Below are 10,000 nucleotides of genomic sequence, written 5' to 3'. Positions count from 1 at the left end.
CTCCTCCTGCGGGGATGGGGAACCAGGGGCCTGGGGAACATTTTCAACACTTTGGGGCATTTTTAAACACTTTGCTCTTTTTCCCCCTCTCCCAACCAGGGGGCCTGGGGAGCCTCCTCCTGCGGGGATGGGGTACCAGGAGGCCGGGGAACATTATTCAACACTTTGGGGCATTTTTAAACACTTTGCTCTTTTTCCCCCTCTCCCAACCAGGGGGCCTGGGGAGCCTCCTCCTGCGGGGATGGGGAACCAGGGGCCTGGGGAACATTTTCAACACTTTGGGGCATTTTTAAACACTTTGCTCTTTTTCCCCCTCTCCCAACCAGGGGGCCTTGGGAGCCTCCTCCTGCGGGGATGGGGAACCAGGGGCCTGGGGAACATTTTCAACACTTTGGGGCATTTTTAAACACTTTGCTCTTTTTTCCCCCTCTCCCAACCAGGGGGCCTGGGGAGCCTCCTCCTGCGGGGATGGGGTACCAGGAGGCCGGGGAACATTATTCAACACTTTGGGGCATTTTTAAACACTTTGCTCTTTTTCCCCCTCTCCCAACCAGGGGGCCTTGGGAGCCTCCTCCTGCGGGGATGGGGAACCAGGGGCCTGGGGAACATTTTCAACACTTTGGGGCATTTTTAAACACTTTGCTCTTTTTCCCCCTCTCCCAACCAGGGGGCCTGGGGAGCCTCCTCCTGCGGGGATGGGGAACCAGGGGCCTGGGGAACATTTTCAACACTTTGGGGCATTTTTAAACACTTTGCTCTTTTTCCCCCTCTCCCAACCAGGGGGCCTTGGGAGCCTCCTCCTGCGGGGATGGGGAACCAGGGGCCTGGGGAACATTTTCAACACTTTGGGGCATTTTTAAACACTTTGCTCTTTTTCCCCCTCTCCCAACCAGGGGGCCTGGGGAGCCTCCTCCTGCGGGGATGGGGAGCCAGGGGCCTGGGGAACATTTTCAACACTTTGGGGCATTTTTAAACACTTTGGTCTTTTCCCCCCTCTCCCAACCAGGGGGCCTGGGGAGCCTCCTCCTGCGGGGATGGGGAACCAGGGGCCTGGGGAACATTTTCAACACTTTGGGGCATTTTTAAACACTTTGCTCTTTTTCCCCCTCTCCCAACCAGGGGCCTGGGGAGCCTCCTCCTGCGGGCATGGAGAACCAGGGGGCCTGGGGAGCCTCCTCCTGCGGGGATGGGGAACCAGGGGCCTGGGGGGCCTCCTCCTGCGGGGATGGAGAACCAGGGGGCCTGGGGAGCCTCCTCCTGCGGGGATGGGGAACCAGGGGGCCTGGGGAGCCTCCTCCTGCGGTGATGGAGAACCAGGGGCCTGGGGAGCCTCCTCCTGCGGGGATGGGGAACCAGGGGGCCTGGGGAGCCTCCTCCTGCGGGCATGGAGAACCAGGGGGCCTGGGGAGCCTCCTCCTGCGGGGATGGGGAACCAGGGGGCCTGGGGAGCCTCCTCCTGCGGGGATGGAGAACCAGGGGGCCTGGGGAGCCTCCTCCTGCGGTCATGGAGAACCAGGGGGCCTGGGGAGCCTCCTCCTGCGGGCATGGAGAACCAGGGGCCTGGGGAGCCTCCTCCTGCGGGGATGGAGAACCAGGGGGCCTGGGGAGCCTCCTCCTGCGGGCATGGAGAACCAGGGGGCCTGGGGAGCCTCCTCCTGCGGGCATGGAGAACCAGGGGGCCTGGGGAGCCTCCTCCTGCGGGGATGGGGAACCAGGGGCCTGGGGAGCCTCCTCCTGCGGGGATGGAGAACCAAGGGGCCTGGGGAGCCTCCTCCTGCGGGCATGGAGAACATGGGGGCCTGGGGAGCCTCCTCCTGCGGGCATGGAGAACCAGGGGGCCTGGGGAGCCTCCTCCTGCGGGCATGGAGAACCAGGGGGCCTGGGGAGCCTCCTCCTGCGGGGATGGGGAACCAGGGGGCCTGGGGAGCCTCCTCCTGCGGGGATGGAGAACCAGGGGGCCTGGGGAGCCTCCTCCTGCGGGCATGGAGAACCAGGGGGCCTGGGGAGCCTCCTCCTGCGGGGATGGAGAACCAGGGCGCCTGGGGAGCCTCCTCCTGCGGGGATGGAGAACCAGGGGCCTGGGGAGCCTCCTCCTGCGGGGATGGAGAACCAAGGGGCCTGGGGAGCCTCCTCCTGCGGGCATGGAGAACATGGGGGTCTGGGGAGCCTCCTCCTGCGGGGATGGAGAACCAGGGGGCCTGGGGAGCCTCCTCCTGCGGGGATGGGGAACCAGGGGGCCTGGGGAGCCTCCTCCTGCACCAGGGGGCCTGGGGAGCCTCCTCCTGCGGGGATGGGGAACCAGGGGGCCTGGGGAGCCTCCTCCTGCGGTGATGGGGAACCATGGGGCCTGGGGAGCCTCCTCCTGCGGGGATGGGGAACCAGGGGGCCTGGGGAGCCTCCTCCTGCGGGGATGGAGAACCAGGGGGCCTGGGGAGCCTCCTCCTGCGGGGATGGGGAACCAGGGGGCCTGGGGAGCCTCCTCCTGCACCAGGGGGCCTGGGGAGCCTCCTCCTGCGGGGATGGGGAACCAGGGGGCCTGGGGAGCCTCCTCCTGCGGTGATGGGGAACCATGGGGCCTGGGGAGCCTCCTCCTGCGGGGATGGGGAACCAGGGGGCCTGGGGAGCCTCCTCCTGCGGGGATGGGGAACCAGGGGCCTGGGGAGCCTCCTCCTGCACCAGGGGGCCTGGGGAGCCTCCTCCTGCGGGGATGGGGAACCAGGGGGCCTGGGGAGCCTCCTCCTGCGGGGATGGGGAACCAGGGGCCTGGGGAACATTTTCAACACTTTGGGGCATTTCACAAGCGCTTCCCTCGCTTACGGCCACACCACCCTGAATGAGCCCGATCTCGTCTGATCTCGGAAGCCAAGCAGGGTCGGGCCCAGTTAGTACTTGGATGGGAGACCGCCTGGGAATACTGGGTGCTGTAAGCATTTTTTTTTGCCATTATTTGTGGGTAGAAAAGTGAGAAAAGTGACCTAAAATAGAACCGGGACTAGGCGGCAGTTCCCCCCACCAGGCGGCGGCATTTGGGGCATTATTTGTGGGTAAGAAAGTGAGAAAAGTGACCTAAAATAGAACCGGGACTAGGCGGCAGTTCCCCCCACCAGGCGGCGGCATTTGGGGCATTATTTGTGGGTCAGAAAGTGAGAAAAGTGACCTAAAATAGAACCGGGACTAGGCGGCAGTTCCCCCCACCAGGCGGCGGCATTTGGGGCATTATTTGTGGGTAAGAAAGTGAGAAAAGTGACCTAAAATAGAACCGGGACTAGGCGGCAGTTCCCCCCACCAGGCGGCGGCATTTGGGGCATTATTTGTGGGTCAGAAAGTGAGAAAAGTGACCTAAAATAGAACCGGGACTAGGCGGCAGTTCCCCCCACCAGGCGGCGGCATTTGGGGCATTATTTGTGGGTAAGAAAGTGAGAAAAGTGACCTAAAATAGAACCGGGACTAGGCGGCAGTTCCCCCCACCAGGCGGCGGCATTTGGGGCATTATTTGTGGGTCAGAAAGTGAGAAAAGTGACCTAAAATAGAACCGGGACTAGGCGGCAGTTCCCCCCACCAGGCGGCGGCATTTGGGGCATTATTTGTGGGTAAGAAAGTGAGAAAAGTGACCTAAAATAGAACCGGGACTAGGCGGCAGTTCCCCCCACCAGGCGGCGGCATTTGGGGCATTATTTGTGGGTCAGAAAGTGAGAAAAGTGACCTAAAATAGAACCGGGACTAGGCGGCAGTTCCCCCCACCAGGCGGCGGCATTTGGGGCATTATTTGTGGGTCAGAAAGTGAGAAAAGTGACCTAAAATAGAACCGGGACTAGGCGGCAGTTCCCCCCACCAGGCGGCGGCATTTGGGGCATTATTTGTGGGTAAGAAAGTGAGAAAAGTGACCTAAAATAGAACCGGGACTAGGCGGCAGTTCCCCCCACCAGGCGGCGGCATTTGGGGCGTTATTTGTGGGTAAGAAAGTGAGAAAAGTGACCTAAAATAGAACCGGGACTAGGCGGCAGTTCCCCCACCAGATGGCGGCATTTGGGGACCCGTAGTGTGGGCAGAAAACTCACCAAAGTGACTTAAAATAGAACCGGTGCAGGCGGCATGTCCCCCCACCAGATGGCGGCATTTGGGGACCCGTAGTGTGGGCAGAAAACTCACCAAAGTGACTTAAAATAGAACCGGTGCAGGCGGCATGTTCCCCCACCAGATGGCGGCATTTGGGGACCCGTAGTGTGGGCAGAAAACTCACCAAAGTGACTTAAAATAGAACCGTTGCAGGCGGCATGTTCCCCCACCAGATGGCGGCATTTGGGGACCCGTAGTGTGGGCAGAAAACTCACCAAAGTGACTTAAAATAGAACCGGTGCAGGCGGCATGTTCCCCCACCAGATGGCGGCATTTGGGGAGCCGTAGTGTGGGCAGAAAACTCACCAAAGTGACTTAAAATAGAACCGGTGCAGGCGGCATGTTCCCCCACCAGATGGCGGCATTTGGGGACCCGTAGTGTGGGCAGAAAACTCACCAAAGTGACTTAAAATAGAACCGGTGCAGGCGGCATGTTCCCCCACCAGATGGCGGCATTTGGGGACCTGCAGTGTGGGTAGAAAACTCACCAAAGTGTCCTAAAATAGAACCGGGACCAGGGGGCCTCTTCCCCCACCAGGTGGCGGGCTTGGGGGGCTTGGTTTCCGGGTAGAAAACTCACCAAAGTGTCCTAAAATAGAACCGGGACCAGGGGGCATGTTCCCCCACCAGGCGGCGGGCTTGGGGGGCTTGGTTTGCGGGTAGAAAACTCACCAAAGTGTCCTAAAATAGAACCGGGACCAGGGGGCATGTTCCCCCACCAGGCGGCGGGCTTGGGGGGCTTGGTTTGCGGGTAGAAAACTCACCAAAGTGTCCTAAAATAGAACCGGGACCAGGGGGCATGTTCCCCCACCAGGCGGCGGGCTTGGGGGGCTTGGTTTGCGGGTAGAAAACTCACCAAAGTGTCCTAAAATAGAACCGGGACCAGGGGGCCTCTTCCCCCACCAGGCGGCGGGCTTGGGGGGGCTTGGTTTGCGGGTAGAAAACTCACCAAAGTGACCTAAAATAGAACCGGGCTAGGCGGCATGTTCCCCCACCAGGCGGCGGGCTTGGGGGGCTTGGTTTGCGGGTAGAAAACTCACCAAAGTGTCCTAAAATAGAACCGGGACCAGGGGGCATCTTCCCCCACCAGGCGGCGGGCTTGGGGGGCTTGGTTTGCGGGTAGAAAACTCACCAAAGTGTCCTAAAATAGAACCGGGACCAGGGGGCCTCTTCCCCCACCAGGCGGCGGGCTTGGGGGGCTTGGTTTGCGGGTAGAAAACTCACCAAAGTGACCTAAAATAGAACCGGGCCAGGCGGCATGCTCCCCCACCAGGCGGCGGGCTTGGGGGGCTTGGTTTGCGGGTAGAAAACTCACCAAAGTATCGGCAAAATAGAACCAGGGAAGGGGGGGATGTCGGTCACAAGGTGCCCGAGTCAGAGAACCAGGAAAACGGACATAAATCCAGAAAACCTCGGTGTCTGACTGCTCCTCAAAAAGTGGTCTTTTTGATGTCACGAGCGCAACCACCTAGAGGTTAATGGGGAGGGATGGTGTGAGCGCAAACGGATTTTTCCTAAGTGTGACTGCTCCTCAAAAAGTGGTCTTTTTGATGTCACGAGCGCAACCACCTAGAGGTTAATGGGGAGGGATGGTGTGAGCGCAAACGGATTTTTCCTAAGTGTGACTGCTCCTCAAAAAGTGGTCTTTTTGATGTCACGAGCGCAACCACCTAGAGGTTAATAGGGAGCGAGTACAACAGGGGAGGGAGTGAATGGGCTCGGACTGTGGCCGAGCCTGGTGCCTCAAAATCGGACAAGGTTGGACTGGAAGCCCGCTGAGAACTCTGGTTCTTTTGCCAGACGAAACGAATTTTTTCCGAGTGTGACTGCTCTGCAAAAAGTGGTCTTTTTGATGTCACGAGCGCAACCACCTAGAGGTTAATGGGGAGGGAGTGGAAAAAACGACAAAGTGTTGAGCTCCGGACCGGGATGGCGGGCGACTCGAGCGGTCATGCCCGACTTTGAGACACTTTGTCGCGGTCATGCGAGCGACCTCCACTGCTCCCCGGAGGTGCCCCGGACCGGGTTGGCGGGTGACTCGAGCGGTCGTGCCCGACTTTGAGACACTTTGTCGCGGTCATGCGGGCGTCCTCCGCCGGTCCCCGGAGGTGCCCCGGACCGGGTTGGCGGGTGACTCGAGCGGTCATGCCCGACTTTGAGACACTTTGTCGCGGTCATGCGGGCGTCCTCCGCCGGTCCCTGGAGGTGCCCCGGACCGGGTTGGCGGGTGACTCGAGCGGTCGTGCCCGACTTTGAGACACTTTGTCGCGGTCATGCGGGCGTCCTCCGCCGGTCCCTGGAGGTGCCCCGGACCGGGTTGGCGGGTGACTCGAGCGGTCGTGCCCGACTTTGAGACACTTTGTCGCGGTCATGCGGGCGTCCTCCGCCGGTCCCCGGAGGTGCCCCGGACCGGGTTGGCGGGTGACTCGAGCGGTCATGCCCGACTTTGAGACACTTTGTCGCGGTCATGCGGGCCTCCTCCGCCGGTCCCTGGAGGTGCCCCGGACCGGGTTGGCGGGTGACTCGAACGGTCATGCCCGACTTTGAGACACTTTGTCGCGGTCATGCGGGCGTCCTCCGCCGGTCCCTGGAGGTGCCCCGGACCGGGTTGGCGGGTGACTCGAGCGGTCGTGCCCGACTTTGAGACACTTTGTCGCGGTCATGCGAGCGACCTCCGCCGGTCCCCGGAGGTTCCCCGGACCGGGTTGGCGGGTGACTCGAACGGTCGTGCCCGACTTTGAGACACTTTGTCGCGGTCATGCGGGCGTCCTCCGCCGGTCCCTGGAGGTGCCCCGGACCGGGTTGGCGGGTGACTCGAGCGGTCGTGCCCGACTTTGAGACACTTTGTCGCGGTCATGCGGGCGTCCTCCGCCGGTCCCTGGAGGTGCCCCGGACCGGGTTGGCGGGTGACTCGAGCGGTCATGCCCGACTTTGAGACACTTTGTCGCGGTCATGCGGGCGTCCTCCGCCGGTCCCTGGAGGTGCCCCGGACCGGGTTGGCGGGTGACTCGAGCGGTCATGCCCGACTTTGAGACACTTTGTCGCGGTCATGCGGGCGTCCTCCGCCGGTCCCTGGAGGTGCCCCGGACCGGGTTGGCGGGTGACTCGAGCGGTCGTGCCCGACTTTGAGACACTTTGTCGCGGTCATGCGGGCGTCCTCCGCCGGTCCCTGGAGGTGCCCCGGACCGGGTTGGCGGGTGACTCGAGCGGTCATGCCCGACTTTGAGACACTTTGCCGCGGTCATGCGGGCGACCTCCGCCGGTCCCTGGAGGTGCCCCGGACCGGGTTGGAGAGGGAGAGGGAGTGAAAAGGCTCGGAGGGTGGCCGAGCCTGGTGCCTCAAAATCGGACAAGGTTGGAGTGGATGACCGCTGAAAACTCTGGTTCTTTTGCCAGACGAAAGAAATTTTTCCCGAGTGTGACTGCTCTGCAAAAAGTGGTCTTTTTGATGTCACGAGCGCAACCACCTAGAGGTTAATAGGGAGGCACCATAACAGGAGAGGGAGTGAAAAGGCTCGGAGGGTGGCCGAGCCTGGTGCCTCAAAATCGGACAAGGTTGGAGTGGATGACCGCTGAAAACTCTGGTTCTTTTGCCAGACGAAAGAAATTTTTTCCGAGTGTGACTGCTCCTCAAAAAGTGGTCTTTTTGATGTCACGAGCGCAACCACCTAGAGGTTAATAGGGAGGCACCATAACAGGAGAGGGAGTGAAAAGGCTCGGAGGGTGGCCGAGCCTGGTGCCTCAAAGTCGGACAAGGTTGGAGTGGATGACCGCTGAAAACTCTGGTTCTTTTGCCAGACGAAAGAAATTTTTTCCGAGTGTGACTGCTCTGCAAAAAGTGGTCTTTTTGATGTCACGAGCGCAACCACCTAGAGGTTAATAGGGAGGCACCATAACAGGAGAGGGAGTGAAAAGGCTCGGAGGGTGGCCGAGCCTGGTGCCTCAAAATCGGACAAGGTTGGAGTGGATGACCGCTGAAAACTCTGGTTCTTTTGCCTGACGAAAGAAATTTTTTCCGAGTGTGACTGCTCTGCAAAAAGTGGTCTTTTTGATGTCACGAGCGCAACCACCTAGAGGTTAATAGGGAGGCACCATAACAGGAGAGGGAGTGAAAAGGCTCGGAGGGTGGCCGAGCCTGGTGCCTCAAAATCGGACAAGGTTGGAGTGGATGACCGCGGAGAACTCTGGTTCTTTTGCCTGACGAAAGAAATTTTTTCCGAGTGTGACTGCTCTGCAAAAAGTGGTCTTTTTGATGTCACGAGCGCAACCACCTAGAGGTTAATAGGGAGGCACCATAACAGGAGAGGGAGTGAAAAGGCTCGGAGGGTGGCCGAGCCTGGTGCCTCAAAATCGGACAAGGTTGGAGTGGATGACCGCTGAAAACTCTGGTTCTTTTGCCTGACGAAAGAAATTTTTTCCGAGTGTGACTGCTCTGCAAAAAGTGGTCTTTTTGATGTCACGAGCGCAACCACCTAGAGGTTAATAGGGAGGCACCATAACAGGAGAGGGAGTGAAAAGGCTCGGAGGGTGGCCGAGCCTGGTGCCTCAAAATCGGACAAGGTTGGAGTGGATGACCGCGGAGAACTCTGGTTCTTTTGCCTGACGAAAGAAATTTTTTCCGAGTGTGACTGCTCTGCAAAAAGTGGTCTTTTTGATGTCACGAGCGCAACCACCTAGAGGTTAATAGGGAGGCACCATAACAGGAGAGGGAGTGAAAAGGCTCGGAGGGTGGCCGAGCCTGGTGCCTCAAAGTCGGACAAGGTTGGAGTGGATGGCCGCGGAGAACTCTGGTTCTTTTGCCAGACGAAAGAAATTTTTTCCGAGTGTGACTGCTCCTCAAAAAGTGGTCTTTTTGATGTCACGAGCGCAACCACCTAGAGGTTAATAGGGAGGCACCATAACAGGAGAGGGAGTGAAAAGGCTCGGAGGGTGGCCGAGCCTGGTGCCTCAAAATCGGACAAGGTTGGAGTGGATGGCCGCGGAGAACTCTGGTTCTTTTGCCAGACGAAAGAAATTTTTTCCGAGTGTGACTGCTCCTCAAAAAGTGGTCTTTTTGATGTCACGAGCGCAACCACCTAGAGGTTAATAGGGAGGCACCATAACAGGAGAGGGAAGGAAAGGGCTCGGAGGGTGGCCGAGCCTGGTGCCTCAAAATCGGACAAGGTCGGAGTGGATGGCCGCGGAGAACTCTGGTTCTTTTGCCTGACGAAAGAAATTTTTTCCGAGTGTGACTGCTCTGCAAAAAGTGGTCTTTTTGATGTCACGAGCGCAACCACCTAGAGGTTAATAGGGAGGCACCATAACAGGAGAGGGAAGGAAAAGGCTCGGAGGGTGGCCGAGCCTGGTGCCTCAAAGTCGGACAAGGTTGGAGTGGATGGCCGCGGAGAACTCTGGTTCTTTTGCCTGACGAAAGAAATTTTTTCCGAGTGTGACTGCTCCTCAAAAAGTGGTCTTTTTGATGTCACGAGCGCAACCACCTAGAGGTTAATAGGGAGGCACCATAACAGGAGAGGGAAGGAAAGGGCTCGGAGGGTGGCCGAGCCTGGTGCCTCAAAGTCGGACAAGGTTGGAGTGGATGGCCGCGGAGAACTCTGGTTCTTTTGCCTGACGAAAGAAATTTTTTCCGAGTGTGACTGCTCTGCAAAAAGTGGTCTTTTTGATGTCACGAGCGCAACCACCTAGAGGTTAATAGGGAGGCACCATAACAGGAGAGGGAAGGAAAAGGCTCGGAGGGTGGCCGAGCCTGGTGCCTCAAAGTCGGACAAGGTTGGAGTGGATGGCCGCGGAGAACTCTGGTTCTTTTGCCTGACGAAAGAAATTTTTTCCGAGTGTGACTGCTCCTCAAAAAGTGGTCTTTTTGATGTCACGAGCGCAACCACCTAGA

The 10,000-nt window shown here is 59.2% G+C and overlaps 1 non-coding gene across 1 annotated transcript; it reads left to right on the top strand.

Annotated features, from left to right (window-relative positions):
* Positions 1-2,811: 2,811 nt before the first annotated feature.
* Positions 2,812-2,930, top strand: LOC148058648 (5S ribosomal RNA). Its single transcript, XR_015709683.1, has one exon. It is a non-coding gene; the product is annotated as a 5S ribosomal RNA (ribosomal RNA).
* The last annotated feature ends 7,070 nt before the right edge of the window (positions 2,931-10,000 follow it).

This window comes from Callionymus lyra, unplaced genomic scaffold, assembly GCF_982586985.1.
Source record: "Callionymus lyra unplaced genomic scaffold, fCalLyr1.hap1.1 HAP1_SCAFFOLD_63, whole genome shotgun sequence".
NCBI classification, from domain to species: Eukaryota; Metazoa; Chordata; class Actinopteri; order Syngnathiformes; family Callionymidae; genus Callionymus; species Callionymus lyra.
This window is presented reverse-complemented; position numbering and strand designations above follow the sequence as displayed.